Below are 11,609 nucleotides of genomic sequence, written 5' to 3'. Positions count from 1 at the left end.
AATTTTGCGCAAAGTTAGGGTTTCATTCTTGAATCATGATAAAATATACACAGTAATCTGAGTAGTAATATTTGGAATAAGAAAAATTCTCGGATGATTCTCGGATTCTCGGATGATCGGATTCTCTGATAAATCTTCGTCGCTACCAGCCCTGTAACTATGAAAGACTGTTCTAAACGCCCCTTCTTCACAGAGTTCCCCCTAATCCGCCTCTGACGAAGTGTGCCACAGTAGCAAAGCGAAAGAGAGTGAAGAAGCCGTAACTCGCCGCAGAAGGGTGCTTCCGCGGAAAAAGTCGCTGCTTTATTTGGTGGTGGAAATTTTCGATTCGCGGTTCGCTAGTAGCCACGGAAAGCGGCGAACAAAACGAAAATCAGTGACGGTGATCTAAGCGCGAAGGAATTACAGTGAGTGTGTGGCGAAAGAAGAATATTCGGTGAAAATCGACCTCCAGTAGTAGTGGTATTAGTCGTCTCGTCATAGGGCGAGAATTTTACGACCGGGCAGCTTTTCCGTGGGGTAAACGATACCTTTGCGGAGCGGAGAGCGGACCCCACCAAACGGACGGCAAGCTGGATAACTCAATCGTAAACCGGTACCTTAGCGTGGCTGATGACGAGTTCGTCTGGGCGGTAGATCAGGACATCCGGGAGTTCATCGCGAAGGCTAACCAGAAAAGGTAAGTTTTTATGTTCCTATGGAGGGGATGGGTTGGGTTGGATGGTCTGTTCCAGAGGTTTATATGAACCGTGGTCACTAAGCAATATTCTATAGAAATTCTCCTTCTAAGAAATTAATTAGGAAGTTTACCAAGATTTTATTCATGAGCAATTGCAGATATTTCGAGAAAATATTTGTTCTCAAATGATTTTAGAAATTCGTTTAAAATACTCTAAATTCGTCTAAAACACTCTAATGCTAGAATTTATTCCAGAAATTTGAAAAGGAAACTCTGAAAGGCTTCTTCAAATAATTCAAGACGATTGTTTCTAGAATATTGTTTATTGTGTTCTATCATGCGTTGCTAAAGAAATCCAAGTATACAAGGAGTTTTCATCAGGAACTCGTTTAAAAATTCCTTCTTAAATTGCTCTACATAGGGAGCCGGATCCTATTCTTGGCACTTCTGATTCACTTCGGCATTGCTATGTGTCATACTAAAGCGCTTCTTATTGCAAAGTTTCAGACAATTCGGCCGAGGAAAACCCCCCATGCCAAAATGATACATGGAAGTGCCAAAGTAGCCTTGCACCCTATATGCATAACAAGTTTTCCAGGAAATTCTGGATTTCTCCAAGAACTTTCATATAGATTTTCCAGTATAATCTCTGCCGATTCCTCCGAAGATTATTGAAAAAATGATGCAGGAATTTCACGGGGCATTCCTTTAGTAATATCTTTAGGGATTTTTCTAAAAAAAAATGAACAATATTTAATTTTAAGAATTATTTCTAGAGTTTTCTTACATAAATTCTTAGTAATACTACTCTCCGAGATTCCTGCATGATTTTCTCCAGAGATCCTTGTCTTGTCCGAAGATAACTAGGGTAAGTGTTAGTTATGGCCATAGTGGTTCCCTATTTAGACATATGTGAAATTTTGATAACTTTCATATTTTAAATCTTGTTGAATGTTTTAACATCAAGATATATCTTAAATCTAACACACACACAAATTTTCAAAATTAGAAGTTATTCAAGTAATCACGTATGGCAAAATAGGGAATTACTATGTCCATAACTGGTACACCTACCCTATACGAACATACGAACATCGACTGATAAAACAGGCAGAGTTGCACCAAGTTAATTAGTTGTCTCCACTTATCATATAACTCATAAATACTTTCAAGAATTATTCCATACATAGAAGCCTTCAATTCTAAAGGCGTTTCCCCAAACTATGGAATTCATCCTCTTGAAACTTATTGCATTGAAAATTCCTTCACGTTTTCTTCCAGTTATTCGTTCATGGAATCATCTCGATATCTGAACTAAGTATTGTACAAACTACATTGCAATTCTTATTTTTGCTTTGTGCACTAGGTGAAAGTTGAAAATAAAAATTTCAAGTTAGGTCGCTTATTGTTTCTACAGTTGAATGCCTTTAAAACGTAAATAGGGCAAAAAGTAGACAAATGTGACGCCCATTTTTAGATTACGAGATGTTTCACCTTAAGAATTTCGGCAAGGGATTCCTTCTTGCAGTATTCCATTCGTCCAATATTTCCAGGCAATACAAACACCACTCCATCCAGGCAAAATGATTGAGATAGGCAAAATTTTGCCCAAATTCAAACGCTTATAACTTTATGAAAAATGGATGAAATTTGATGCATCTGAAAGCAGTCGACGGCAAATTTGGTCCAGTTTTAAGAACTTCCTTGGCCATGCATCTTGGCCAATGGACACCGGAGATGTTCCGGATTTTCTGAGGTCATGTCCAAATGTCATTTTTTTTGTCGCTTGTATTTTTGTGCGGTGTAAAGTTCGATAGATGTTTGCAATTTTCCTAGAAACTAGAACTAATAGGAAGTTGAATGCCACCGGACGCATTAAGATTGGTTGGAAATCTTCAGAAATATGACCATTTCCGTAAAACTGGTTCCGGAAAGCATGGTCAGTCATGTTGGTATTTCCAATCATGTAAATATTATCCTAATATATGTTCCTAATTGACCACTTCCCCCAGGGCACCTGGAACCTTCTATAGAGTGGTCTGTGCATCTAATGGTTCTGAATACGCTGCAGGAAACATCATTTTTAAGGTTGATGTCCACTTGGATATAGCTCCGGATAATATTTACATGATTGGAAATACAAACATGACTGACCATGCTTTCCGGAACCAGTTTTACGGAAATGGTCATATTTCTGAAGATTTCCAACCAATCTTAATGCTTCCGGTGGCATTCAACTTCCTATTAGTTCTAGTTTCTAGGAAAATTGCAAACATCTATCGAACTTTACACCGCACAAAAATACAAGCGACAGAAAAAATGACATTTGGACATGACCTCAGAAAATCCGGAACATCTCCGGTGTCCATTGGCCAATATGCATGGCCAAGGAGGTTCCTAAAACTGTACCAATTTTGCCGTCGACTGCTTCCAGATGCATCAAATTTCATCCATTTTTCTTAAAGTTATAAGCATTTGAATTTGGGCAAAATTTTGCCTATCGCAATCATTTTGCCTATCCCCTGTATATAGATAGATAGATTTTCCTTCAAAAATTACACTACAGATTCTTCCAGGAATCGCTCATTGAAATTCATCCAGGGATTATTCTTTCTCTCTGATTTCCCAAGTAATCACTCCGGGGATTCCTTCAGAAGATCTTTCAGGGACTCATACGGAAATGCAACTAGAATTTCTAATTCATTCGTTTGGGGATTCTTCAAGAAGTATCTCTCGGAACTTCCTCCAAAGATTACTGCAGCACTTCATCCAGGGATTATTCCATCAGACTCTTTCAAAGATTTCGCTGATAATATTTTATCGTATCTCTCCAATAAATTCTTGAACTTCACCAGGAGAATCTTCCAAAACATTATCCGCACAATCCTCCAATAAATGGCATATGAACTTCTTCTGAAGTTCCTGTATGAACTATTTCAGAAATCCATTATAGAACTAATTTGAATTATTTCAGGGATTCTTAAAGGAGTTACTTTTAGTCCAGAATTTTTTATAAAACTTCTTCTGGTAGTTTTTACAGAAAGCAATTGCAGAGATTTCTTCTGGAACTGCTCCTGACATTTTTAATAGGAACTTTTCCAGATATTTGCCCAGGGTTTTTATCTGGAATGGTTCTGAAAGTTATTTCACCTAAGCTGCCGTGAATCGCAAGTCAGTCCCATCTGTGAAAAGTAGACATTGAGAAAATGTGCTGTGAAGTTTTCAAACTTGTTTTACATACGAATATTCAAAAAATTCCAGAGGATTGGAACATAAATATCATAGATCATAATAAAACTTTCACAATTTGCTTTCCACTATGATATCTTTCCGATAAAAATACAAATATTATCAAAACACCGTAAACACATTTTGTGTGCGGAAATCTGTAGTGGGACTGATATGCGGTTACTTTTCATTATGGGACAATTTGACTTGCTGTTTTTTCCTATTTTTTTCCGAACATATCTTGTTATCTTATTAGTACAGCTGAAAGAGCATTGGAAGATATGTTGAAAATTAAACTCAACTCTATTTTGACGAAAATGCAGATGGGACTGACTTGCGATTTACGGCAGTAAAGATTCCATGAAATATTCATTCATGTATTTTTACAGGAATTCCATTAGGGTTTTTTCAGGAAATCAACCAAACTGTACCAAAGATTACTCCAAAAATATATCTCCAAGTGTTCATTCGAAAATTTCTCCTTGACTTCGATAGAGACTTCTTTGGGAATTACTTTAAATGTTACTGCTAGAATTATTCCAGGTTCCTCCTTCGGATTTCTTCAGGAATTTCATCTAGAATTCCAAGGATTGCTCAACGAATTCCTGTAAGAATTTCGATGAAGATTTATTGAATGATTCTTTCGAGAGCTCCTCCAGGATGTGTAGTTGTGGGTTTCCTGCGAGAACCCCTTCAGATATTGCTCATAAGAATTTTTTCCTGGTTATTCTTCGTATGCACAGTAGCCTGGGACACGCTTATATGAAAAATTTGAATTCTCGCTCCAGTCCACTTTTTGGATTGCATTTGGGTCCTATAACAACTGTGCAAAATTTCAGCTCGATCGGTGAAACTATATTTTAGCGGCAGCCGTTCAAAGTTTGTATGGGATTTACTATGGGAAAACTTACTTTTGCAAAGAAAAATCACCATAGCTTTACAGTAACTTTCAAGAAATTCTTCGGATATTTCTTCAAAAATCCTTTCAAAGAATTTCTTCTGAAGTTCCTGCATGAACTGTTTCAGAAATACCCCTAAAACTTCTTTGAATTGTTGCAGGGACTCCTGAAGGAATTACTCCAGGATTCCATCTAGAACTTTCTCCGGTAGTTCTTACAGAAAATGTTTTGTTCAGGGATCCCGGTAAAGATTTTCTCTGTAATTGTTCTGGAAATGATTTCACCTAAAGATTTCATCTCATTTATACATTTTTTCCAGGAATTCCATTAGAGGTTTCTTCAGGAATTCAACCCAACTCTACCAAGATTTGTTTAAGGAATTCTTCCAAATTAACGTCTGAAGATTCCTCCAAAAAATATTTTCAAGTGTTCATTTAAAAATTTCTCCACGACTTCACTGGACACGTATGAGAATTACTTCAAATACTACAGCTACAAATATTCCTGATTCGTTCTTAGAATTTCTTCAGAGATTCCATCTAGAAGTCCAAGGATTTCAAGAATTGTTCAACGATTTTCTGTAAGAATTTCGATAATGATTTCTTCAATTTGTTTTGTACAGTTTATATTATTTTATTTCTTTTGTACTGCTTCCTGAAAGAATATTTCGGAAGGTTTCACCCTTCACTATTTCTTCTAGATTTCTCCCAGATATTTTTCTCTAAATTCCTACATTTATTCAGGAATTTCTCTGTGATCTCAGATTTCTTTAAATTTTGTTTTAAGATTAGCTATACAAATTCCTTCTGTGATTTCTTCAGAAACTCGCTTTCTGTGCTCGTTTGAATTCAAATCACATGAAAAGAGCAAAAGTTTGAGCCGAAAATGTCAAGATTCAGAGGTGGGACAAGCGACTTGAAGGTGAATTTTCATGTTATAAAATATAGAATTTACTGGAGTCTACATAACGTTATTATTTCTCAAAAAATTTTGAAACTTTAAGCATCATTCACTTCAAAATTAGGTTGCAAAGTTTGTAGAACATCGAATTTATCAAAATCAGTCTTAGCTTAAAATATTTTTCTCCAAATCTTTCCCCATTTTACTAAAAAATGCGACTTTGCCTCACCTCTAAATTGTTGAGGTTAACTAAAAGTTTGGCGTTGGTATCCAGGAAGCTTATATGCCTGAATTATCCTGGATTCACGGGTGGTGTTCTTGGTTTCTGTATCTTCCATATGGCTCATTTCTGTATCACCTTCCTTTTACATATCTGGATATGCAAGGAGCACTATTTTGAGTGGCGTATTTGGGATTCCGTCCGGACCAGGAGCCGCTTATAATTTATAACTTAAACTAAACTATAACTTTATAACTTTTCTTAAAATTTGAATAAATATCGATGGAATTTTAAATTCTTACTATCAATAATTTCTTTGAGTCGCAAATATTTCTCATCTACCAAAACCTAAGGCTCCAAGCTGAGTCCATGCTTTAATATCCTTGAAAGATGTATAAATTTGAAAGTTTCTAAAATAGCAGAGTAAATATAAATGGATTTTTGGTTCCGTAGCAGCAATTGACATCAAATTTTGTGTGAGTGGAATTTGTCAATTTATTTTGCAAAAACTTAAAAATGCTCAAATCCAGAAGAACGCTATAAAAATTAAAAACCCGTAAAATTCTTAAAAATTAAAGGATTTTCAATTTGTAAAGCCCGCCATACGTTAGCGGAATTCATTCTTGAAAATCCTATTGAAGTTTAAAGACCCGTAAACTTCTTGAAAAGTTGGGTTATTGAAAAAAAAAATTTGATTTATTTTAACTAACGCTTCATTTTGATGCCACCCAACTAATTTTCAGCGGAATTAGATAATTTGCTTTGCTAGTGTGAATGCTTGACAATTCTATAGAAGTTAGAAAACCGTGAATTTCTTAAGAAATTGAGTAAATGTCAATACTAGAAACAAGTTTGAAAAGGGCCTATCTACAAAACGTAAACATTCAGAAATTGTCGATCGAAGATTTAGTACCATATTGATTAACTCATATACCGGCAGCTTCATTTTTTAACGCAAGAAAAAAAATCAAATCGCCATATTTTTTTTTGTTTCTCAATATGTTGCACTTCTTTTTCACAAGTTCTCAAAAAACTCTTCTAGTTTAGTGTTCTTAGGGACCGACATTCAGACAATATAGAATTTCTTAGTCTGCCATTTTGTTTTACGTCAATTTATCGAAAAAAAATAAAATAAAATGTGGGCTCTACAATGCCATAATACATGGCATTGTAGAGCCCACATTTTATTTTTTTGCTTCATTTTTTCACAACATACTCTTATTCAGGCACGAAAAAAATCATGCTCACTATACTCAATTCGCTGACATTTACGCCACCATCAAAGTAACCGCACCACCACCAATATGATTGTTCAAATGAAGATGGCACAAAAATAGATGAAGAAAACAAACAACGATGCACGTATTTCGTTGGTGTTTTTGACTACCAGAACTAGGAGAGTGTCAGTTTAAAAAAATTGATTTTCAATTAGGTTCATATTAATTAAAAAATATGCTGCTATACGGGTAATGAACGATCAGATGCACGGAATCAATGATATTGACGCGTTATTAGTGAGCTTCGTGCAAAAATTACAACTTCGCGAAGCGGAATGTAAAAAAGTCAAGCTGGTTCAGATTAAAATCATTTTTTGTTTCCGATTATCACAAAGCGGTTGAGTATCATCAAATTAAAGGGAAACTGACAATCTTGCAGCAAGCGCTATGCCAATCTTTGTTGTGTTGTCAAGGTGAGGATTAAAACAAATAAAAATCAACGAAGATTCTACCCAGCAAGCGTCAGGGTAGATTGAGTATTTCCGTCCCTGCTCTCATTAATGTATTGTTCCGAAGGGTGAATATCCGAATACGATAAAAATCTATAGCCTGACAAATTAACGTGGGTTATGGCTACGCGTCGGTCGGAATATCTCTGGGTCCAGATGACCAATGATCAATGTTGACACAGATTCTAAAACTAGAAGAGTTTTTTGAGAACTTGTGAAGAATAGCTGCAAAAATACCGAGAAACAAAAAAAGTTATCGCGATTTGATTTTTTTTCTTGGGATTAAAAATGAAGCTGTTGGTAGAGGGATTAAACTTATTCTAAACCCATTTCCTTCTTTACTAGCTTCATACTTGTGTTCGACACTCATTACAGTCTAATACGTGGCCCATGACATTTTGAATCTCAAATAACACAACTTGGTAAAATGATTGTATTGGATGAAATCATCATCTGAAGATTGACCCTCCAAAACAGTTAGGATCCTGCGGTTGGGCCCTAAGAATCAACTTGGTTCCAGTAAGATCCTTTGGCGATTAGCCAATTATTAGTCAAAGTTGATTTGCACAATTCTCGAATAAAATTAAACGATCATGTGAGAAAAACTCAAAATAACGAAAAAAGAGAAAGATGAGAAAAAATAAAAAATGTATAAAAAATCCAATCTGGTTTTGATGGTAATTTACAGTTAGGTCCTTTTATGACCAGTTAGGCCCTTTCAGGTATCGGTAAACGAACAGATAGGTATTTTTAAAATTTACTCGAAATCAGTCATAAAAATGCGTTCTGCGCGTTCGTGACAATATGCAGAGATAATTTACGTTAATATTGATAAGAATAGTGAACAATCGATGTGTTTACATTTTGCAGCTTGGCCTTTTTCAAATGTTTCATTAGAATAGATTATCGATTTGTCAGCATCAATCACTGCAGTTTTATTTCACCTATTTCTCTGTGCGTTAAATTTGTCAGCGAATTAGGCATCGTCCACAAATTACGGAACATTGCAAGGAAGAGGAGGTATACTAAAGCGTTACGGATCAAAAGATTTTATTTCGTACAAAATCGGTATGTTAGCGTGACGTAACGGTAGAGGCTAAATTGAGGCTACCCAAGCAACCTAAAGTTCGAATAAAAGGGCATGCTTTGGCTTAATCAGCTGACTATTGATAAGTAATCAATCAATTAGTAAAGTAATTAATTTATTTTGTCTGTGTTCATACCTAGTTTACGTAAAGTTTGTTCATGTTGCTCATATAGAATGGTATTTACCTTCGAGTAAGAAAGAAATTCAGTTCAAACTTTTCCTGAATTTTCTAGTTGTTGACAAGTTCACGAGTTACTCTGTCTCTTTGAAGTTCACTGCTCAAGTACAATCCAAACTATTGATTGCTTGGATAACTACCGTTTTGTCTCAAATTCCGAACACTCGGGTTTTGTATGGCGATGTGGTTGAAATGTTTCGCTGAAATATGTCAATAAATTACTAGGAAATGGAAGTCAATTGCAATTCAATTTAATCATCTTCAAATCTACTTCATACCTCAGGAGTAGTGATGATTCTTTAGTTCGAGGCCACTAAAACTAGCTCAGATTTGAATCAAGGTGTTCGGAATATGAGACAGAATGAACACCGTGTTCGGCATTTGAATCAAAATGTTGTTCTTGACTTTCACGTAAAATCAATACTAAACAAGTTTAAATAAACATTATTATCGGCTCAACCAACACCTAGCAGTTGGACTTTGTGGAGAAATTAAAATTTTTACAAATATGAGCTAATTAATGGCCACCGGATACATTTGAAGTCACTGTTGGCCTTAAGTGTACGGAATATGAGTCAAAACGGTACTTACAAATCGCTGAGATCGAGTCTTGTTAAATTCAGCCTAATGGTCATTGAACATTGAACTTTCGTCCTCTACTATGCAGCTACATAAAAGCGGGAATTTCGTACAAACTAGCGACAATGGAAGTGGATACGGTTTATAGTTTTGTAATGCAAATTCATCAGGACAAAAAAAAAACTCATAAACTTAAGCGTTATTATTTTTCCCCAAATTTTAGCCTAATTCAATGTGCATTGTTAACACATACTATTAGCGGCACGAACCAAACCCCCGGGCCACAACCGACACCGCCTTCGAATTAGTGCTCAGTCACACAGCAAATGTTGTTATGAGATTCCTCTCATTTGAATTGGAAAAATACCTATAACTAGCAGCACCACCTCAGATTGGTTTGGTTGGTTATAATAGTAGCTACTTACTTGGGTCTCTCTGCAGTCAAATTGCTCTAGACTAGCAGGCGCCTCAAATCAATACCATGTTCACACAGTTACGGATCATACACGGTTATGGATCACTTAAGCGTTTAGAGACGAATAACTCGCTCAAAAAACACGTTGACGTAAGACTTATTTTTGCCTAATTGTCTTCTATCATTTATTATGTTAAGCGTAACATTCAACCGCAAAATAATGATTTTTTGACAAATATTGAGTTGGCAACTATCTTGTGACGTTCCTTTTTGCTTCCAAGGTCAGCAGTCAATAGATTTCCCTATACTCATTCGCTATCGTCACCTCTCACATACAGCGGTAGAATGAACATCGAGAAACGCAAGTCGAATGTCGTATGACACGATGACATTTTTATAAATCATAAATTTTGCAGCGATCTCAGATATGTAGCCGTTTAGAATGTTGACACGCGTCGACTACCGCCAAATCACCCCAATACAAAATGTGAAAAGTGATCCATAATAGTGTTTTCAGCAATTGATGGAATTTTTAATTGTTGTGCAATCCTGAGTGAAAATTACTCACAAAATAGTTTATTCGAAGTTCTGAGTCGAAACGACACGATTCATGCTTTTATAATAAAATTATAATGTTTTTCCATATTGTTTTATAGAATTTATAAGGTTAGATTTAACACTTCTTCTTCTTCTTGGTAGTACGTCCTCATTGGGACAAAGCCTGCTTCTCAGCATGTTCAATAAGCACTTCCACAGTTATTAACTGAGAGCTTTCTTTGCCAAAGTTGCCATTTTTGCATTCGTATGTCGTGGGGCAGGTGTAATAAATAAATAAATAAATAAATTGAGCCTTAACTGTGGGGTGAGTGTAACTTTAGTCGTCGTCATTGCAAAAACAAGGAAGACCCAGCCAAGCATTTCTAACGATGTTATAATCAGTCAGCAAGCAGCACCTCTACCACGTGTCGGACTTGGCGGCAATTCGTAATTATAGAAAAAAAAACTCTTCGTGAGTGCACATTTGATTTGCATTGTTGTGTACCAACATATGTGTGAATTATTAGTCATCATCTTTGTTTTATTGAGTGGGCGCAATCTTGGCGAGGAATGCAATTGGCAAGCCGAAACACTAAACTGTCAGTAGTTCCTTTTGAAATCGGGATTATCTAACGAATAAAATTAAAGCTGTTGCTGAACGTTTTCCAGTTTTTTTTGGATACGGTCAACGGAGTTCAAGTTGGGTGGAAGTGGCGGTGAAAACCGCGACCGATTGAAGATATACCATTATTATCGAAGTGCGTGGCGGTATCGGTATAATTAGACCCTCGAATTTCGTTTCATTTTTGATTGCACTCGTCGGATCAGCCAGCTACTTACTATCGGAACTTTCTTCTATCATTCAATCGGCATCATCTCATATTTTTATCATCAGTTGATGTAGCGAGCTTATCTAGCTCTATGGTCTAGTGGTCAAATTCGTAAAGATTTGTTTGGAAATCGTTTGAAGACGTGGAAAGTTTTATGAGTTTTACGGTATAAATTACTCGTTTTGAATTGTGGTTTGATTTAAGGCTGTGCAAATATAAATATATTGTTGATAATATCGATATTATTGAATCAATTTTATCAATACGATATCCAATACCTTTCGGCCTGATGTTTTCCAATATCATTATATCTATAATCGGTCTGCAAGAC

The 11,609-nt window shown here is 35.9% G+C and overlaps 1 protein-coding gene across 1 annotated transcript in view; it reads left to right on the top strand.

Annotated features, from left to right (window-relative positions):
- Positions 1 to 443: 443 nt before the first annotated feature.
- Positions 444 to 11,609, top strand: part of LOC5566156 (uncharacterized serine-rich protein C215.13) — a 141,326-nt gene continuing 130,160 nt past the window's right edge. The window contains exon 1 of the mRNA XM_021852572.1: positions 444 to 679. The gene's annotated coding sequence lies outside the window, so the exon portion shown is untranslated. The remainder of the gene's footprint in view (positions 680 to 11,609) is intronic.

This window comes from Aedes aegypti, chromosome 3 (genome assembly GCF_002204515.2).
Source record: "Aedes aegypti strain LVP_AGWG chromosome 3, AaegL5.0 Primary Assembly, whole genome shotgun sequence".
NCBI classification, from domain to species: domain Eukaryota; kingdom Metazoa; phylum Arthropoda; class Insecta; order Diptera; family Culicidae; genus Aedes; species Aedes aegypti.
The sequence above is the reverse complement of the archived record's forward strand: the minus strand, read 5'-3'. Positions and strand labels throughout refer to the sequence as shown.